The 18,593-nt window shown below is 39.7% G+C and overlaps 1 protein-coding gene across 5 annotated transcripts in view; it reads right to left on the reverse strand.

Annotated features, from left to right (window-relative positions):
• Positions 1-18,593, reverse strand: part of DAAM2 (dishevelled associated activator of morphogenesis 2) — a 204,453-nt gene that overhangs the window by 150,234 nt on the left and 35,626 nt on the right. Inside the window, exon 1 of one of the 5 annotated variants that reach the window (XM_064414534.1) lies at positions 14,386-14,442. The exons of 3 other annotated variants lie outside the window; for them this stretch is intronic. The gene's annotated coding sequence lies outside the window, so the exon portion shown is untranslated. Of the gene's footprint in view, positions 1-10,932; positions 11,082-14,385; positions 14,443-18,593 lie in introns of those variants that run through there. One more of the 5 variants, XM_064414532.1, reaches the window with a different exon arrangement.

An 18,593-nucleotide genomic window follows, 5' to 3' on the forward strand; every position in this document is an offset into this window, starting at 1 on the left:
TGATTAAAAGAGTCCTCTTTCTCATAATTCCAGATAAAGAAAAAGAATTAGAAACCATAAAACTACACCTATAAAAAGCAGTATTGGAAGAGTCACAAACAGAACCTAAGTGTCCTGTCTTCAAGATCATTTTGATTTTTGGAACAGTTTCCTTTAAAGTAACCGGGTAATGCAGAACACTAGGGGTTAATTTTCATTGTTTTGTTGTCTTGCATAGGAGAGATTCCAGAAGGGATAATAATCACATCCTGTGACCTCCACTATACTGAACAGCAGCAAAGAAAGTTTGATCCCCCAAGAGTTTTTTCATGTCCTTCTCCAAAACCCATCAATGAAAGCAGTACAGTATTTTGCATGTATAGTGTACGGCAGGACTTCTCAGTTATAGAGAAAGCAGCAATTCTTTAGCAATTCTTTTAGTGTAGGACACCACTGACTACAAATGGGAAAGGAGAAACAAATACCAAGAAGACAAGACAGGGTTGATTTTGGTTCTTTGTGGGTTTTTTCAGGGGCAGAGGACTGGGGGGAAGCAGTGAGCTGAAAGAAAAAAAAAAAGAAAGACAAAATAAAAGGTCCAACAGAAAGCCCATCAGACTACAACAAAATTCATTGTACTTCAGTGCTTCTAAATGTCTCCTGCCTTTGTGCAAATGTAACACAATACTGAACCTGCAAAATACTCCAAGAATTCTTTCTGCAGCTTATCAAACATCCACTGGTCAATCCAGCTCACTGGTAGATTACCAAATTGTAGTTGATCAGGCATAGACAGCACTGACTGTCAAATATTGCAGGCAAAACATTTAGGAATACTGCTCAAATGTAATTTTTTTCCAGTGTGGTATGTATTTGTGACTGAAGCAATCAGAAAACATTTACAATACCACAAAGCTAAGAAGTTTTCTTTACTTGTAGCAAATAGCTACAAGTTTGCTGCCTCTGGCCAAACTCTTTGCCTACTGATAGAAAAACATGTCTGAATGCAACAGGATTTTTCTTAATATTTCAAAGGTGCCCTTGGTGTCCAATGGGATGCAAGGTGTCAACAAGCCAAGACCGTGACCCAAATCTCCTTACTCTTCAAGACAGCTAGAAGTTACAATTCCCATCAACACTACTTGAACTCGGTGGCTTTCCTTTTGACCTGTTCAGCTCATTCTTCTCATTTGCCAGGCTGATCAAATGTTTTGAGATAGATACAGTCTCTTCCTATAATTTGGTTTTGAACAAATTAAAGAACTCTGGATCTACTCTTCTGAATCCCCTTAATTATGATGTCCTTTCTTCCCTCAGAAACAGCAAGTAGGCTCCTCCATTCTGACTGGTACGAACTGTTTGTGATCTTCACTAAAGACAAGTGTTTTCAGGGACAAAGAATTCCTGTATGCACTATGGGTATACTGTGGATAAGAAAAATACCTAGAGATGTAAGATAGACACTTTAGCTAACAAAAAAAAAAAAGGCTATGAAAAACTGTATTTGTAACCTTTGTGATTTAAGTGCACCTTGAACAGGAGTCAGAAAGAACAAGTCCTCTCCACCACCTTTTTAATTTGAAAAAATAAAAAAAAAAAAACAAAGGTAAAGAAGAGAGATATTTTCCTTAAACTCTAACTATATCAAATGCCTCCAGGACAATGGAGAAGAAAGATTATCTCTACCAGTAAGTAAGAAATATGGGAATCTTAAACTATGTGATTTGTATAGGATGACTAGGATGTAACACCATGAAGTTTAGCTCATTTTTTCCTCAGCATAATGCTTTTCTATTTTCCTTGCCAAAATCATTATTCTTCAAGATGTAAGTTGACCAGAAGTTGAGAGAAGGGACACTGGCAAGTAACTTATGCAAGGAATGAAGGGGAATATGCACTGGCTTCCATTAAAGACAAAATTCCAGCTAAAATGATTACTTGGTCCCCCTTGGCATGGTTGTTAAAGTGCTACATTTTGCTACTGTAACAGGACTTTCTAACCTTACTGTTTCTATACAAATTTAATATTGATTTCTGTTGCAGTTGCTGCCAATACAAGGTCCTGAAATACGGGCCCCACCGCAGTCAGAAGGAAAAAGATGTACAATGGAGCCAGGGATGGGTTAAAGAAAACATAGAGAAGAACATTGTACTTGGCTGTACAAGTAACTCATGAATACATCTTGAGAAATGTCCTGGATTATCAACTGCAATAAAACTCTCTCAATGAGGAAAACAGGGATGTCCTGGAGAACTACGAGTTCTGGTTTTCTGTGTTCACTTCATGCACGGTTTGAAAATATTCCAGAGAGACAGACAAGAGAGTGGCAGAGAGAGACTGTGGCAGAGAGAGAGGGAAAAGAGAGAGCAAGAGAGAGGGAGGAAGAGAAAGAACACAGCCACAGAAAGCTCATTTTTCCCGGTAGCTAGAGAGAGATTTAAGCACTGCCCCTGTAAGGAGAAAGACAGCAAAACACCATTTGGAACATAAATGGGAGTGCAGGGATACAGAAATAAAGAAGGGTTTTATCTGCTTCTTATTCAGTCAAATTTAAGTGGGAGACTGAGAGCCCAGCTGTTAGCTTGTGGGCAGCAGCTCCTCCATAAAGAGCATATTTAAAGAAAGGAAAATGAAGCAAAGCTGAAATAATGATCAAAGAATGAAGTGGTCAAGAATTACACAGGTGTATGCTTAAAGTGGGCAACAATTTAAAAGTTATAAATTAAGATACTTTAGAAATAGCCATAAAGATCTTTTTCTCTCAATGCTGGCACAGCACCCTTTCTATCATCTGCCACGGAGTAGTCCTTTTGCCTACCTTTAAGCAACATTTGGCAATATCTGTAAGATACAAGTGAGAAACAGCTTTCTGCACCATTACAGTAGTAATTACTTCCCCTGAACTGAAGAAGACTTTCCAAGTTTCCACATAAATACCCCATTTCCTACTGAAACATAATGGCTTAGAATGTGAATGTTTCACTCCCTCCAAAACCTGGATGTGTTTGAGTAGGAAGAAGTAACTACACAAATTACTCCTTTATATCTAAAGCAATAGAAGCTCATAATTTTCATGTTGCCATCCGAGGAACACTGCACATAGGATGAGTGCCTGCATGCACTTCGATGGAAGACTGTTTCGGGATTTTTTATATTTCCTTTAGCCGCATCTTGATACAGTTGAAAACTTTTTCAGTCTTCAACTTGTTACCTGTTGGTGTTAGGCTAGTATGTTTACAATTCCTTTTTTAGCAACAACCAAGATTTAAAAAGTAGTCCTTCTAAACTTTGAAAAAATAAATCTAATAGTCTGTTGCAAGTGCTTGTTAAGGGGCTGAATTCTGCTTTATCTCAGGCATCTTTTAGGATGCCTCAACTATATGCAGGGACAAAACACAGTAAGAGTTTTAAGAAAGAAAAAAAGAGTAAGCAATAAACCTTATCTTCCCATCTTCATCATAAAAATGCAAAGCTACCCGTATGGCCCACTGCAAAAGAATGCATTTCCTGGAGGCACTGTGCTGTCTCACTAACACACACATACAAGATGTACTGTACAGATATAGGGTGAAGGTCACAAAATCCCACTGCTGACCAGCAAAAAAAAAAAAAAAAAAAAAAAAAAAAAAAAAAAAAATCCTCATACTTCACAGTCAGGAGATTCTCACAGAGCCACATTTTAAAACACAGCAGCTGAGTATGGATTTTTAAAAGAGCAAAAACATCAAAGCATGATGTTTAAGGTCCCAGAAACATGATTTCTGCTCAAAATAAAAACTGTCTGTTCCCACTGTTTAAAGGAAGAGAGAGTTGGATGTGGTTGTGGGTTTGTCCAGTGACGTGCATGCACAGCATCACAGTAGAAGTTTGCAGATCCATGAGGAAGAGCACGAGCACACGCTCATACATCCCAGGACAGAAGGGATGCCTGCCTATTCACACACTCGGGCACACGCATGTGATCAGGCAGGACAAAGGCAGAAACTCAAATTCACACACATGCAATTCTTACCTCTTTTCTGTATACAAAACAGATTTAGAGCCTGAGTGAAATAGCTTGGCAGTCAGAGAAGAGTGATATTTCTCATGTAGAAAATACCACCCAAGTTGCAGAAGTCATTATTCTTGCTACTCTTCCATTCCACATGCATGCTGGCACTTCTTGCCGACATGAAGTCATAGTATATTCCAGGAACAGCTCTAGCCTTTTTTTCTTCCCTTTTAAAAATTTCTTTTCTTTCTTTTTATTTATTTTTTTAAGAAGCATAAGCAGCAAGTTTACCAAAATTGGCTTAAACCATGAAGACCAAGACACTGAAAGATATGTAGATGCTTTAATCGTGGGACAACCATCCCCCAAGAGAAAACTTGGCAATCTTGTGTTCCTCTGAACACCAGCAGAGTCAAAACCACAGTGAGGTCAGTGGATGACTGTGGAAGACAGAGGCTTCTGCAGGCTCTTCACCAGTTTGCCTACAACTGTATTAATAAATTGGAATTTCTGACATTCATAAAGCAATTCAGTAATTTATGATAGAAACTGTGGAAGATTATGTACATTTTGCTGTATATGACAGCATCAATTGAGGCTCTGAAATGACACTGTGAGTCTTGGATGGCTTCTCTATGCTTTTAAGCCACTGGTACTTCAACTGGAACCCAAATAGTGCTTTTCAGTGATGTGTCTTCCTTCACAGACATTAATTATTTTCTAAAGCATTCTAATGAAACAAAGGATTGAAAATGTGAAGAGATACTCTGCGTGCTGATTGCTGCTACCAATCTAAGATTTTCAATGACCCTAAAACCACAGAATCTAATCTCCAGTTTTCCAAAGCTGTGCCACAGGATCCATATCCTGTCCTTCCAACTTCTAACTGACTAACAGAATGACAGGAGCCTCAGGCATTAAAGCAGTTTTTAGCATGCACCACTGGAATTCCAGGCACAGAATTAAAAGCTGGTTTTGCTTTGCAGTGCCAAGAAATGACTCTGCTAAAAAATGCTCTGTAGCAGGAAGGCACAATGACTTGGTCATCTCTGTGAACTCTGGAGATGCAAGAAACGCCCAGAAGAAATCAAATGTTACAGAAACCTACCACTGCCAAATATTGATACATCTTAAGCCCAATGACCTGACAGAGCTGGGAAGAAAGGGCTCTCTGAAGCTACAAAGCCTCATGGCTAAAACAATTAGAAGATGATAGATATTAATCAATCTGTTTCCAGTCACACAGCCCTGGTGGATTAGTTATTTTTGGTGAGTTTTCTGGGCTTAGACTCAAAGCAAAAAGAAACACTATGCATTACATAAAACACTGAGAAATAAAATGCAGCAAATAATATCTATGGCAATCTTGCAGATCTGCTGTTGGAAACTCCTGATTTACTAGCAGGGTTAAAATGACACCAAAATATTCAGATCAAAGTGCAAAACTGAGGACATATATTCTTTCCTATATTTAATCACCAAGGTGAGGTACCAAGAGAAAAAGAACACTTTATCAAGGAATTGAGAGCAAGTCCAAACAGAAGAACAGTTTTATCCATTTTCCAACTTGCTGCGTTGGTCTCAGTCACACAAGCAGCACTTTCATTTGCTTTGTCTCTAAGCAAAGCTCAGTTGAAGAGCACAAGTTCCTTTTATTCTGAAGCCTGCAGACGGCAAGTAATCTGGATAATTTTTCCAAGCTCAGACACCACAGAAGAAGACAAATGATTGCTCGGTCATGCTATTTTTAATTCCTGTCTCTCTGCCATGCCATCACTTCTATGTCACTTCTACAGAGGATGACAGCTTTCGAACTGCTTCAATAGAGAAGATATGAAAGCCATATTAAAAAAAAAAATTAAGTATGTGAAAAGTGTAAAGTTGTAGCTTTTTCTTAACACCTTTGTGTTTAGAAACATCATATAAAGTTGATGGTCAAAATTTTCACTGATTTTCACTGTTACTCTTAAGAATTCCAAGGATCATGGGTAAAAACCACAACAAAATATCCAAAAATTTAAAGTCCTGCAGAAGGGCACCAGGTGTCAGGATCGAGGGGATGTTTTCAGACCATCCAGTTCCAGAAGTATCCTTTGCTGTTTAAGGAAGAGAAACATGCACTGCAAAACTGCTCCACTTTCCCTCAGTTTACTTACACACTGTTCAAGATTTTTTGCTACAATGGGAAGCAGAGGGAAGTAAGAAGAAGAGAGAGAAGTAAAGGGAGGAAAACTGCATCCAAGAGTTTGGTAAAGGTGAAAGGAGTCTTCAGGAAAGGAAAAGGAAAAGTCTACACAGGATTATCCTTAAAGTTTATCAGAATCAGCCATTAAATACAAACAAAAAAAACTGTTAATCTTGATATAATAATTATACGGAACAATTTTTTTTTTTACAGGGAGAACAGTCAATCACAAGAACAACCTCCACAGGGATATGCTAGAGACCCCATTACTGGAGGTTTTCAAGATGCAACTGGACAGAGAGCTAGATAATTTCATCTAGGCTTCCTTTTCCACAAAAAGTTGGATCCGATGATTTTTCAAGGTCTCTTTCAACCTGGGCTTTTTCATGAGCCTATAACCTAAACCAAGCATTTTGTTAAACCATGTGAGGTTTAACATCCAGCTGAGTGCATAGTAGATTCTACTTCCTGAAGAAGTACTTATGTGGACCAAGATTGCCAAAAAACCACATGCAGTTGATTTTGTACCATTGTTAAAATTTCAATGTATCATCTGTCCAGTGGTAACAACAAAGACACTTAGTGACAACAGGACTGGTTGGGCACTTACATCTGTGTTCATGTCCATGTTTTTTGGCTTCATCACTATTGATTTTGGATTCTCTGCTTGCAGTACAACAGTATTCACATTACTATGATTTTTTTATTGTACATCTGGACCCAAGCAAACAGGCTGGGTTTGTCATCTTTTGCTTTCTAGTCTTTATGTCTAGACCACTGAAGTTTACACAGAACATCCCTTCACTCTGCCAGTCTCTAGAGACTAACTTCCAACTTTCCTCCATGCATTTCCTGCTCTGTCCATAAAGGAGCAGAGACAGCTGGAGTCATTAGATGGAGGGGTCAGTGTTGGTGAAGGTTAATGAGGGTGTTGCAAAGGGGTTGTGACACATGTGGCCATAGACCATCACATCTCTGAAACTTCAAGCTACAAAGAGGTGCACACAGAGGAACTGAGGTATAGGAAGAAGAGACTTTTCCTGCAGAAGAAAAATAAGGAAATATGAAAACAGACATAAGAAAGTGAGACATTTTTAAATCCACTTGGTATATGAGAAACCATGGTTATTTCTAGCTTTAACAAAAGGTCTGATTGTGGTGGATTAAGTCATGGCCTTCTAACTCCAATTCAGGTTACTTGGGTAAAACAGCACTGAGGGATCACAGCAGAGCCTTTTGTAAAAGATAAGCCTGCTTAGAAGTCAGGTTACTTATAAGGGAGGCAAACACGTTTTCAAGCTCAAGACACCACAGGTTTGCTGCCACTGATCTCTAAGCTCTCCAGACTAAAGTTAGCTCACAACTGTCTGTGTGCATCCTGCACTTCCCGTCCTAAACCGTGGTGCCAAAACACCACACTGTTAAATTGATTTTGCTTTCCATAACTTCATTTCAGCATCAGGTAACATGCATACTAATAGTTAGAGACAGAAGAAAAGGAGAATAAAAGGCATTCAGTACCATATCTGTCATGGCACAGAATCAACTGGTGTTGCCTCTGCACAGAAATATCATTTCACAGAGATATGGCACATCACCAAAACAACTACTTGTTTATAAGTACTTCAGGATTAAAACTTACTGGCCAAAGTAAGCTTACTGTTTATGTTTTGATTATGTTCTCTAGAGCAAGTACCTGTTTAAAACATCAAGCTTTGTAAATTCATCCACTCAAATGATGTTCTGTGAAGTAGGACAGGAAAGCAGTGATCTTTCCCAGCTATTTTATCACAGACTGTCTCAGATTGTCTCAAAAGGTGACATGCAAAGGGTTATTTTCTTCCTGGGGAAGAATAAACTTCTGGCAAATCTATACCATTTATGCTATTCCTCTGCATGGAAGGTTGAGATAGGAGGCCTGAATGCACAGACATAAGCATAATCTGGGAAAAATGTCAAACACAGAAGAAAAGGAAGAAAGGTGATAATGGAAGAGTAACCAGAGCCAAAAATTCTGGGAGGACAAATATTTCAAGAGGTCCCAATCAGAACATTAAACATGGATAAGCAAAACCAGTAGCTGTTCAAGTTCAGTAGAAAGACAGCCCCTGAAAAGAACAGACAGCTGAAAGTAAAGAATGAGACAGAAGAAAAACCATGAGGCAATGACAGACAGTCATTCAGTCCCAGATAAATATGGAACTCAAGAGATAACAGTCCATGGGAAAAAAACTACAGGAGATGAATATGAATTTTAAGGCTGTAAAATTCAGCCAGGCCCTGTAATCTAGAAAGGCTGTGGTACTGTTCAGAGCCAGAGCTCTCAAAAACCCTTCTCTCACCACTTGGCAAGGAATCTGATGCCTGTGAAGCTTCAGCAGAGTGTAGCTCAATACAGAAATATCAGAGGCAAGACAATATCTGTAACATGACAAGGGAAAAATTTAGTTCAAGATTTTTGGAAGCAACAGAGATGGTGAGGATCCTTCAAAATTAAACTTAAGCCCATGGGAATATGTGAAAACAACAAAGTTGTGAAAAGTCTGCCTAGGTCACTTCTATGTACTCCATGCACCAATTCCATCAATGTGACAGATGTTAAAAAAAAAAAAAGGTGAAGGAGGAAAAAATAACATTGAGACATCTGGGATTTATGGAAGTTTTTCTAATTTTTTGGATAAAACGTATCAAAAACCAAGGAGTATATTTTAAGTACCCTAAATTTTCATTTTGACAACTCAGACACCTAAGTTCTAGCTAAGTTGACAGTTGATACCTAAGAAAAAGGTAGGAGAAAAACATTCCTGTACAGCATGATTTGAAGAGGTGAGGTAATTGCACATGAACTGTCCAGAGGCCGTGTATATGTGCATATGTGTAACTACCCAAGATAAAAGTGAAGAGGAGTGAAAGATTTCATGGAACAATTTGAATCTTCTAACCCAAACAAAGAATCTTACATTCACACAAAAGAATGTGAGAGATTAATTTCATCTCTTTTAATTAGGAAGGGAGCTTTCAAACTAATTCACCACTTTTATTGCTGTATTATATTTCTTTCATGCTAAAAACTCCCTAATTCAGTGGAGTCAACCAGTTTAAGGCTACTAACTCTTCCAGGGAGAGAAAGAAGCGACTCAGAGAAAACACACTGTCAATTTTTGGAAAATGCCACATGCATCTGCAACACACAAGGCAAATATGATAAAAAATTAGCCCCAAAAAGATCATTATATAGAAATCAATCACACAAACTGTGACAGAATAGACTTTCAGAGAAGCCAAAGTAAGAGTGCAGGCACCAACTCTGATGAGGTCTGGATCCCACCCAGAATAGACAGATGATTCAAAGTTGGGCAGCGAGTCAGTCTTCAGAATCACATACTGCTATTCCACACCACACCAATAAACCCAAATGATATACTTAATGAACCAGAAATCAAAGTAACTCATCCTCTAACCTACCAGTGAACTATATTCCCTCCTACCTTATCCCAAAGCCAAATATAGAATCAGCAAGGCAGGAGTCCCAAGGCCTTCTGCCATTCTCTTGAAGAATAACTAAAGAGAGCAGCACTGCCTAGTTTCTTCTGCAAGTTCCATTGGAAAGGTAGACTGGAGCATCATCAGTTACTCATCATTATCTCTGTCTGCATAAGAGAGAACACTTTCCTAATTAAATTATAATGATGTTTGAAGTTAAAAATGAGAGAAGAAAGAAGATCTGCTTTTGGGTTGTTCAAAGGAATTGGGATAAGAAAGGTTTTTTTCTTTAGGTTGGGTCCATAGATGACACTTAGAGATATTGACTTCTTTTTAAGAAAGGGTAAAGTGTCATCAATTTTCACTTCTCTGGTTATAGGACCAGAACTAGACTGTGTTCAGACAGGTTGGGCAGGGCATACTTACTGTTGATAAAGAAAAGACCCAGTAAACAGTGCCCAGAAAGTGTCACTGAAGCCTGCCTCAGGAAAGCTGAGCTTCATTTAAAACCACTTAAAAAGGAAACACTCTACAAATTAAGACTTGGTAATGAGTAAAAGAAGATCAGAGGCAAAACTACATGCTGATTGTGAGAAAACTCAATTAAGGAAATTGTACCCATCTGCAGTCTTGAAATGACAAGTTCATTTCCAGAAAACCAATATTCCTACTTCACAAGAAGAATCAGAATAGTGAACAGGTTAAAGCCATTTTCATAAACTAACAGTTCTGTCTACATATATTCGTCATCTCTGTCTTCTACATGAAGCACATCTAGCAAGAGGAAGGTTCCTCGTACAAATATGTTCAAGGAAAAACAAGGTCTGAATGTTAGACTCTATTGGGTTTGGGTAGCACTGGCAGGGGTGTGTCAGGACAGGGGCAGCTTCTCACAGGCACTGCCAGAAGCTTCCTCTGTGTCTGACAGAGCCAAAGCCAGCTGGCTCCAAGCCAGACGCATGCTGACCAAGGCTGAGCCCATCAGCCACGCTGGTTGTGGCTCTCAGATAATATACTGGAGAAGAGAATAAAAACTCTGAAACAGCAACTTCAGCTGGAATGAGGATATGCACAAGAAACAGCAAAGAAGACACCAAAGGCAGTAGGGGTAGAAGTGATTCAGGTGTAGGATTAGGATCAGAGATTCCCCTGCAGCCTGTGGTGCAGACTGTGGTGAGGCAGCTGGGCCTCTGTAGCCCCTGGTAGTCCATGGGGGAACAGAGATCCACCTGCAGCCCATGGAGGTTCACAGTGGAGTAAATATCTGCCTGCAGCCTGTGGAAGACCCCATACCAGAGCAGGTGGTTGTCCAGAGGAGACTGTGACCCCACAGGAAGCCCATGCTGGAAGAGGATCCTGGCAGGACCTACAGGCCCATAGAGAGAGAAGCACACACTGGAACAGTTTGTTGGCAGGATCGATGACCCCACACAGGACCCGTGCTGGAGTAGTTCACAAAGAACAGCAGCCCACACTGGAGAAGTCCATGGAGAATTGTCTCCCATGTGTGAGACCCCACATGGGAGCGGGGGATAAAGTGTGAAGAGTCCTGCCCCTAAGGAGGAAGGAACAGAAGAGACAATGTGTGATGAATATCACCCTGTACTGCTTGAAGGCAGAAATTAGAGAAACTTGGAGTAAAGTTCAAGAAGAGAGGGATGGGAGGAAGATATTTTTAAGGTTTGGTTTTATTTCTCATTATCCTACTCTGATTTAATTTGTAATAATTAATCTAATTTCTCCAAGTCTGCTTTGCCCATGGTGGTAATTGGTGAGTTATCTATTCCTGACTTTATCTCAACCCACCAGCCTTTCATTATATTTTCTCTCCCATGGCCAGCTGAGGAGAGTGACAGAGCAGATGTGGTGGGCACTTGGCCTGCAGCCAGGGTCACCCCAGCATATACTCACATAATTGATCAAGGAGATAATAACTTTGAAACAGCAAAATTTCTGTCTTGCATAATAGTCTGAACAAAGCTCTAAACCATACCAGTAGAACCAGGTTTGAGCCAGCTTTGTTTGACAGCCAACTCTACTTAGCCACCATAAAAAGATGTTACCTATTTCCCATGTAACTATGAAATTCAGTTGAGTTTCAGAAGAATTATCTTTATGTAGCACACATTAAATATAGTCCTGCATAAGATCTACCACAAGATTTTCCCACTTCCACACCTGATAACAGGTGTGGCCATTCTGACTCCGTACTTGGCATTGGCTGCTGTCCACAAGTCAAGGGCAACCCAGCCTTTCACAAACATTAAATGCCTTTGGTGCTGTCACCAGGAAGCACACCAGAAATGACCAAGCAGTCAGCTGTGCACAAAGCTCACGAACATATCTCAAACACACAGTGGGGAAAGATAATAACAAGGGCATGAACAAAAACATTTAGCAGAAGGTCCTTACTCAGAATGAAAAATTTTCCCACTGAACACCAAGACAAAAATCACCTGGAAATGAAATCTCAGGTTGCTAATACCAGAGAGCCAAAACATCCCCAAACCAGTCTAAAAAAAGTGCTACTAAAAATATTATTGTAACTGAAAGCCTCTTTAGTAATGAAACCTTCATAATACTCTCTTGACAATCTAACTAGCTTTTCAATTTAAAGCGCTATATCTTGATTTGATAAATGGAGATGCTGTTTTTTGAAAACAAATCAGGTTGTTCAGGCTACATCCAGGTTATATATGAAGTTGGTAAAAAAATAAATAAACACAACAGAATGCTTTCATTATATGAGGACCTCTTCAATTAAAAAACATTTTTTTTCTGCTAAGACCATGCTACCCATTCTTCCTCAAATCACACCAAAGCTATTGCATTACTTTTCAAAAGAGACTCAGCAGCATTACTGGTGCCCTGTGCTTACACTGCTCACATACTGAAAGCAAAAGCTTTCACATGTCTTTTCCTAAAATCATATCATATCCTGAGTTGGAAAGGACCCACCAGGATCACTGAGTCCAACTCCTGGCCTTGCATAGGACACCCCAAGAATCAAGAATCACACCATATGCCTGAGAGTGTTGTCCAAATACTTCTGGAACTCTGTCAGGCTTGGTGCTGCGGACAATTCCCTGGGAAGACTGTTCCAGTCCCCAACCACCCTCCAGGTAAAGAACCTTGTCCTGATACCCAACCTAAACCTCCCCGACACAGCTTATGCCATTCCCTCAGGTCCTGTCACTGGTCACCACAGAGAAAAGTTGTGTGCCCAGTCTGTTTCTTCCTCAAAATGATCCACAGGAAATTTATTGTTCTGGTCATTTGCCTTGGCCCTATGACTGGATGGCAACTGCAAGATTTAGACAAACAACTGAGCTGCATTTGCAAGCAAGGCTTACAACACCATGCACAGTATGCTCACTGTATCACAAGTGTATACATTTACTAAGAAATTAAAGAAAATAGAGCAGGAATGTTCATCATCAAGCCCTCAGAGTTCAAACCTGCTAAATGTATTCAGTATCACATTTACCAGGAGGGTGTTGACAGGTGGCAACCCGTCAATAGCAAAGTATTTTGTCATTCCTACAAACTGAATGCAGCCATTTGTCTAATGGACATTATATGGCCTTTAAAAAGCATATTTATTTGTGGCTCTGCCTGTCCTGTATGAACCTTCTCCCCAGGATTACAGACTGGGAAAGTACAACTAATCCTGACCAAAGAGTTCTAACAAGAATTACCAGCAGAACTCAGACTTATGACTCTCTTCCTCCATTTCTTTCTCTGTGCAACAAGTGAGGAGCCAAAAAGAGAGAAGAGTGAGGGACTGTTCATTAGTATTTGATTGAAGTCATCTGGAAGCCACATTTTGGTCTATGGCTGAACTTCAGCCTCCTAAATCCTTGCAAGTACTGACAAAGCATCAACAATCACCCTTCTCTTCTTTAGTGTCCTGAGAACTCCTTCAGCATCTATTGACTGTGCATAGGGCTCACTGCACCTCCTGAATTGAGCCACGGGAGCTGCGCAAAACTTGTGTTACCTCCATGGGAGAAGTACCTGGATAACATAGGGACCACAGACCAGTATCCTCTCCCAGTTCTGCCACATATCTCCAATGAGAGAATAGAGGTGTATTGATAGTACAATTAATGTCACTTCTTCATCTTGGGAGACTATGACAAAAGGCAATCAAAGCATAAGGGTATATAAGCTAAAATACTGAAAGACTTTCAACCGGACTAATTTCTTACATACAGGCAAATCATTACCATTCCTATTTATAAACTAACAAAGAACCAATTAGTGACTACAAGCCTTTTTGTACAACAAAAGGGTATGCTGTGTTCTGAAAAAGGCACAAGCCATCTCCAGCTAGCTCTACTCACTGTATGCTGGCAATGATTAGAGACATTCTTCACTTGTAAGTTTAGATTCTTCCTGCTGAAGTTCATTAGGATGGATGAGAAAAGAAAGACACTGGTTCTGCTTCTTTGAATACAACCTAAGTCAATTTTAAATGTATCTAATTATGGTCATCAAACCATAAGCAATTCATGTGATGAATTACTAAAACTGTTTAAATAAATCTGTTGGAGAAGAGGAACAGTAATTATTTTGAATTAGTGATCAGGAAACAAGTCCAAAATATTCTTTCACACCAGTCCTAGGAACTTAATTCCAGAAGTGTCACAGCATATGTCATAGCTGAGATGGCTACAATACACAGAGTATCACCATACAATTTCAGAAGGCTTTAACATTCACCCATACAGAGTATCACCATACCATATCAGATAGCTCCAAGTATCTGCCCATACAGACCAACATCATGCCTCATCAAAGGCTGTATCTGCCTTTCTTGTTCTTTAGCCCAACCATTTATACCCCTCATGTTCATGCACTGCACCTGTGTGCCCTCTGTTCCATTTGGTGATTGCTCAGTGCACCTGGGCACTCCATGGCTCATTCCTTCCATGCTGCTCACCTGCTTTTCACAGCTGTACCCACTGGGGATGAGGCTCAGCTACAGCCCCACTCCCAATTACCACAAACTGTGTACCTACACTGGAGGATTTCAGACTTACTTGGTAAAATCTCAGCAGTGGGACAATACAAGGAGTGCAGGATACAGCAAGCTGTGTATGCATCCCTCTTAGCTACAGAAGCAGCAGAAACAATAAAAGAAGGTATATTTGAAAACTTGCTCTTGGAAAAATTAATGAAAAAATGTCTTTGGTAATCAAAGAAGAAAACCTCAATATACACAGAAAAATACAGACAACTACTTCAAAAGAGCTCTCAACCACTATAGTCTCCTTAAGATGACAGATCTGAACAGAAGTCCCACCACTCTCACACCATCTGCTCTGCCTACCTACTATCTACCATGTGCTGTTATACAGGAGCCGGACCTTTTGTTTTGGCTTCCTCTCCTCTCAGTCTTTTGTCCTGCTGCACCAAAATTTCCCAGTGAACATCAGACATCTTGCCTGAGACTGGTACTTCCCTGCAAAAACTCCTGGTTTTGATACACTCTGCTAAATAAAAAGCTGTCTTGTAAGAGACATTCATCCTAAATCATATTGCTTTAAGATCAGTAGCATCATGGTAAGGATAGTATAGAGCAGCATGCTGAATGGACTGTGCTTTTTCTACTAAGTTTAAGGGCATTTGAAGAATCTTTTAAATTATGCCACCAAGGACTGCCCAGAGAGGGAAGCTGCTTGGGAATATACTGAGGTCACAGCAAACCTTACTCAGCTTTCTCTTTCCCCTCCATGCCTGCCCTCAAGTGCAGCTTAGCGTGGGATTCTGACAGCAGGAGGTTCCCACTGCAGGCCTTTGGCTTCATCTCTCCATCAGCCTCTCAGTTCTTCTCAGGGACTCTCCATGCACTCTGAAGAACAAAGATCCCAGGCATTTTTCTGGGGCTCTGGGAGCTGCTTGCCTCATTCCTTCTGAGGAAACAGCTGGAAAGTTGCCCTCAAAAACTAATTTGTGAGCTGCATCCCTTCCAGAAGTTTTATCAGCTGCTCATTTCAAGCAGGTTTTTATAGAATAATGGGAGAGCTGGACTGGATGAAAAGAAATGGATCAGTGTCTTTGCCTATCCCAGGCACCAGATCCTCAAACCCAAATCATTCTTCACAAAGTCCCCAGTTAAAGCTTTTTACAGATGCAGAAACATGCAGACTACTTTCCCCCTCTTCCCATCTCGCCCTCCTGGACTCAGAGGTAACAAATGCTACACATAGTGTCTGCTTTGGAAAACACAAAGAGTCACCTTTTTCTGCTTCTGTCCAAGAGCTGTCTGGAAAGGCTAAAAAGCTCTTAAGTGTAAAGGATTTTTCAAACCAAGACACAATGGCACTGATAATGAAGAACATAACAAAGAGATGCATAATTTTAATTATCTTCCCTCTTAGGGTAAAACAGGAGAGAAAGACAAGAATCCTCTTAGATCACAGGAGGATTGTAAGAAAAGGGAAGAACCATTAGAGAGCCCTGTTGGCATAAAACCAAATGGGCATGAACAGGTTATGAACAAATTTAGTTTGGAAATTAGAAGCAGATTTATAAACATCAGAGGAGTGAGGTTCTTGAATGGCTTCCCAATAGGAAGCAACAGGAGCAAAAGCCATTTGAGACAGAGACTGATAATTAACTAAGAAAATCCTGCAACATAATTTCCTGCAATTACAAAAATGGTGTACTCCGTTTCTCTGGAGGTCTCTTTCAGTCTTGCACACCTCATCCTCTGCTGAGCCAAGACAGGATAGATAAATAAATAAAAACTAGAGACAAGGTACATTAAAAGTGGAATATTGGCAGGGCAGCTAGAATAAAGGTCCTTTCTTTATTAAGCAATTTTATGGAAGTTTTTTTGAGTGTCATTTATTCACCTGTATGTACTTATGTATTTTCAGGTAAAAACTTGTGTCATAAGGGAAACAGGATTAAACTTCCATGACATCTATGATCACCTGCAAGGAGCAGGATGGAGGTGAACCCTCCCACCTCCCATGCAATCAGTTGACTACATTGTTAGAATTTATCTTCACTGACCTGCATCCAGGGGCTAAAGCTGTCAAAAGAACTGTAAAAAGAAGTAAATAAGAAAATAATGCAGGAAGAATTCAAGTGAAACAAAGAAGTTTCATAGCCGAGAAATGTGTGGATGGGTATAGAAATGACCACCTTTCTTTTTCAGACTTGACCAAAGTTTTGCTGGAAAGAAGTCCCTGAAAGCATTAAAAAGAGTCAGCAGGGAGAAATTACATTCTATTTCTATATTGAAAAGGCCAGGATAATAACGCCCTATTCTACACACAAGAAAATGCTAAACACATGAAGCTGAAAAAGCATGAAAAAATATAGCACTGTAACATAAGAAATCATCTGTGAAGTCTCCGGTAGCACATCAAACATGAGGTATTCATTCATTCCCACAAATGGAGTCAGTGTTGATCTATAAGCTGCAGCACAATATTACACATTTTGGTTTCATGATAAGCTGCAGCTCTGTATTACACATTTCAGTTTCATGCATTTAAGCCAGACAAACATTCCCAGGGGATTGAAAGAACCCGCTACAGTGAGTTGTGGTTCTATTTTGGATCATATCACAGCATAACAAATCACAGTTTCAGACACTGGGATAAGGGGCTCAATAAAGCCAGTAGCATGATAACTTCATGTATCTCCCTTCCACACATGCAGCCATGTGTAGAATCAAATCCACCTCAGGCCTTTCAAACCGTACAGCTACATACCTGCATGTATCCATTATTCATCAACACACATACCCTTAAATACACATAATTTATCACATACCATTGTACAGCAGTAGCTATCTAACCCTGTCCACACACTTCAACACTGTTTACCATATCTGATCTCTTAAATTTAAAAAAAAAATAAGCAGAGAACATAAATGTTTAATGCAGAAGTTCTTTTGGTGGTGCTGGTTTGTTCTGCTGTTTTTTCATTCACGTCCCATTCAAAGTGGTCCTCAGAAGCTGAGTCCCTTTATGTATTTGGTAACCTACCAGCTCCCTGTGACTGCTGTCCCACAAGAAATTCTGAGGGCTGGAATGTTGCACTGTTCCCTTGTTGGTCTAGCAGATTTTTGGTGTCAAAGAGGTTTGCAAATTAAATATGGAAGGAAAAAAAGGAAGGAAAAATATAAGCCATAACTTAAAGACTGAACTGGAAAAACAGCCATATTGCCAGTACTCCTGTTGATCTTTGCTCTGTTTCCCAAAGAAATCATGTCAAAACATGCAAGAGCATTAAAAATGAGGGTTTTTTAATTAAAACACCTTACAGCACCCTGTGCAGATTAGCAAAATCTTCTGAAATATGAAAAGATTTCTGTTAATCACTGAGTAAAGATGAGGGACAAGACTTCCAAGAGAGTGCAAATATTTGAGGTACGAGATGCTATATTTTCCTAAAGAATTTTGCACATTAGATGCCTGACTATTCATGTCATTTTGTTCTCAAGCTGAGAAACTGAAAATTTCTCTCCGAGCTATTTTGATTGACTGAGCCTCCAGACACGAAGTCAAAGTAGCAAGCATGAGCATAAGTCTCCAAACTTTCACAGCAACTTTCTTGTCCTCCCTGTCCTTCCTATTGTGCTTAAAATTGAAGCACTGTAGTAGTTTCATTCCCTCCACCTAATTAAGTTGCATTGAAAGGGTAAATGAAAGCAGGGAAAAACAGCTTGTCTAGAGTATGTTTCCATTTTTCCATTTTAATTTCACCTACAAGTCACCCACCTTAAACATGACATTGGATGATTGGCAAAAGCATAACATTATTGCTTAAAACCTAACATCTAACTAGAAGTCCTTGTTTGTTCTTGGGTATTTTCTTAAGTGAAAAAAAAATAGGAAAAAAGAAAAGGTTTTTCAATATAAATAAATCCCAGAAGGGCTTCCAACCAAAATGCTTATAGTATTAGACGATGAAAGAACTGTTAGGGAAGT

This window comes from Passer domesticus, chromosome 3 (assembly GCF_036417665.1).
Source record: "Passer domesticus isolate bPasDom1 chromosome 3, bPasDom1.hap1, whole genome shotgun sequence".
NCBI lineage: Eukaryota > Metazoa > Chordata > Aves > Passeriformes > Passeridae > Passer > Passer domesticus.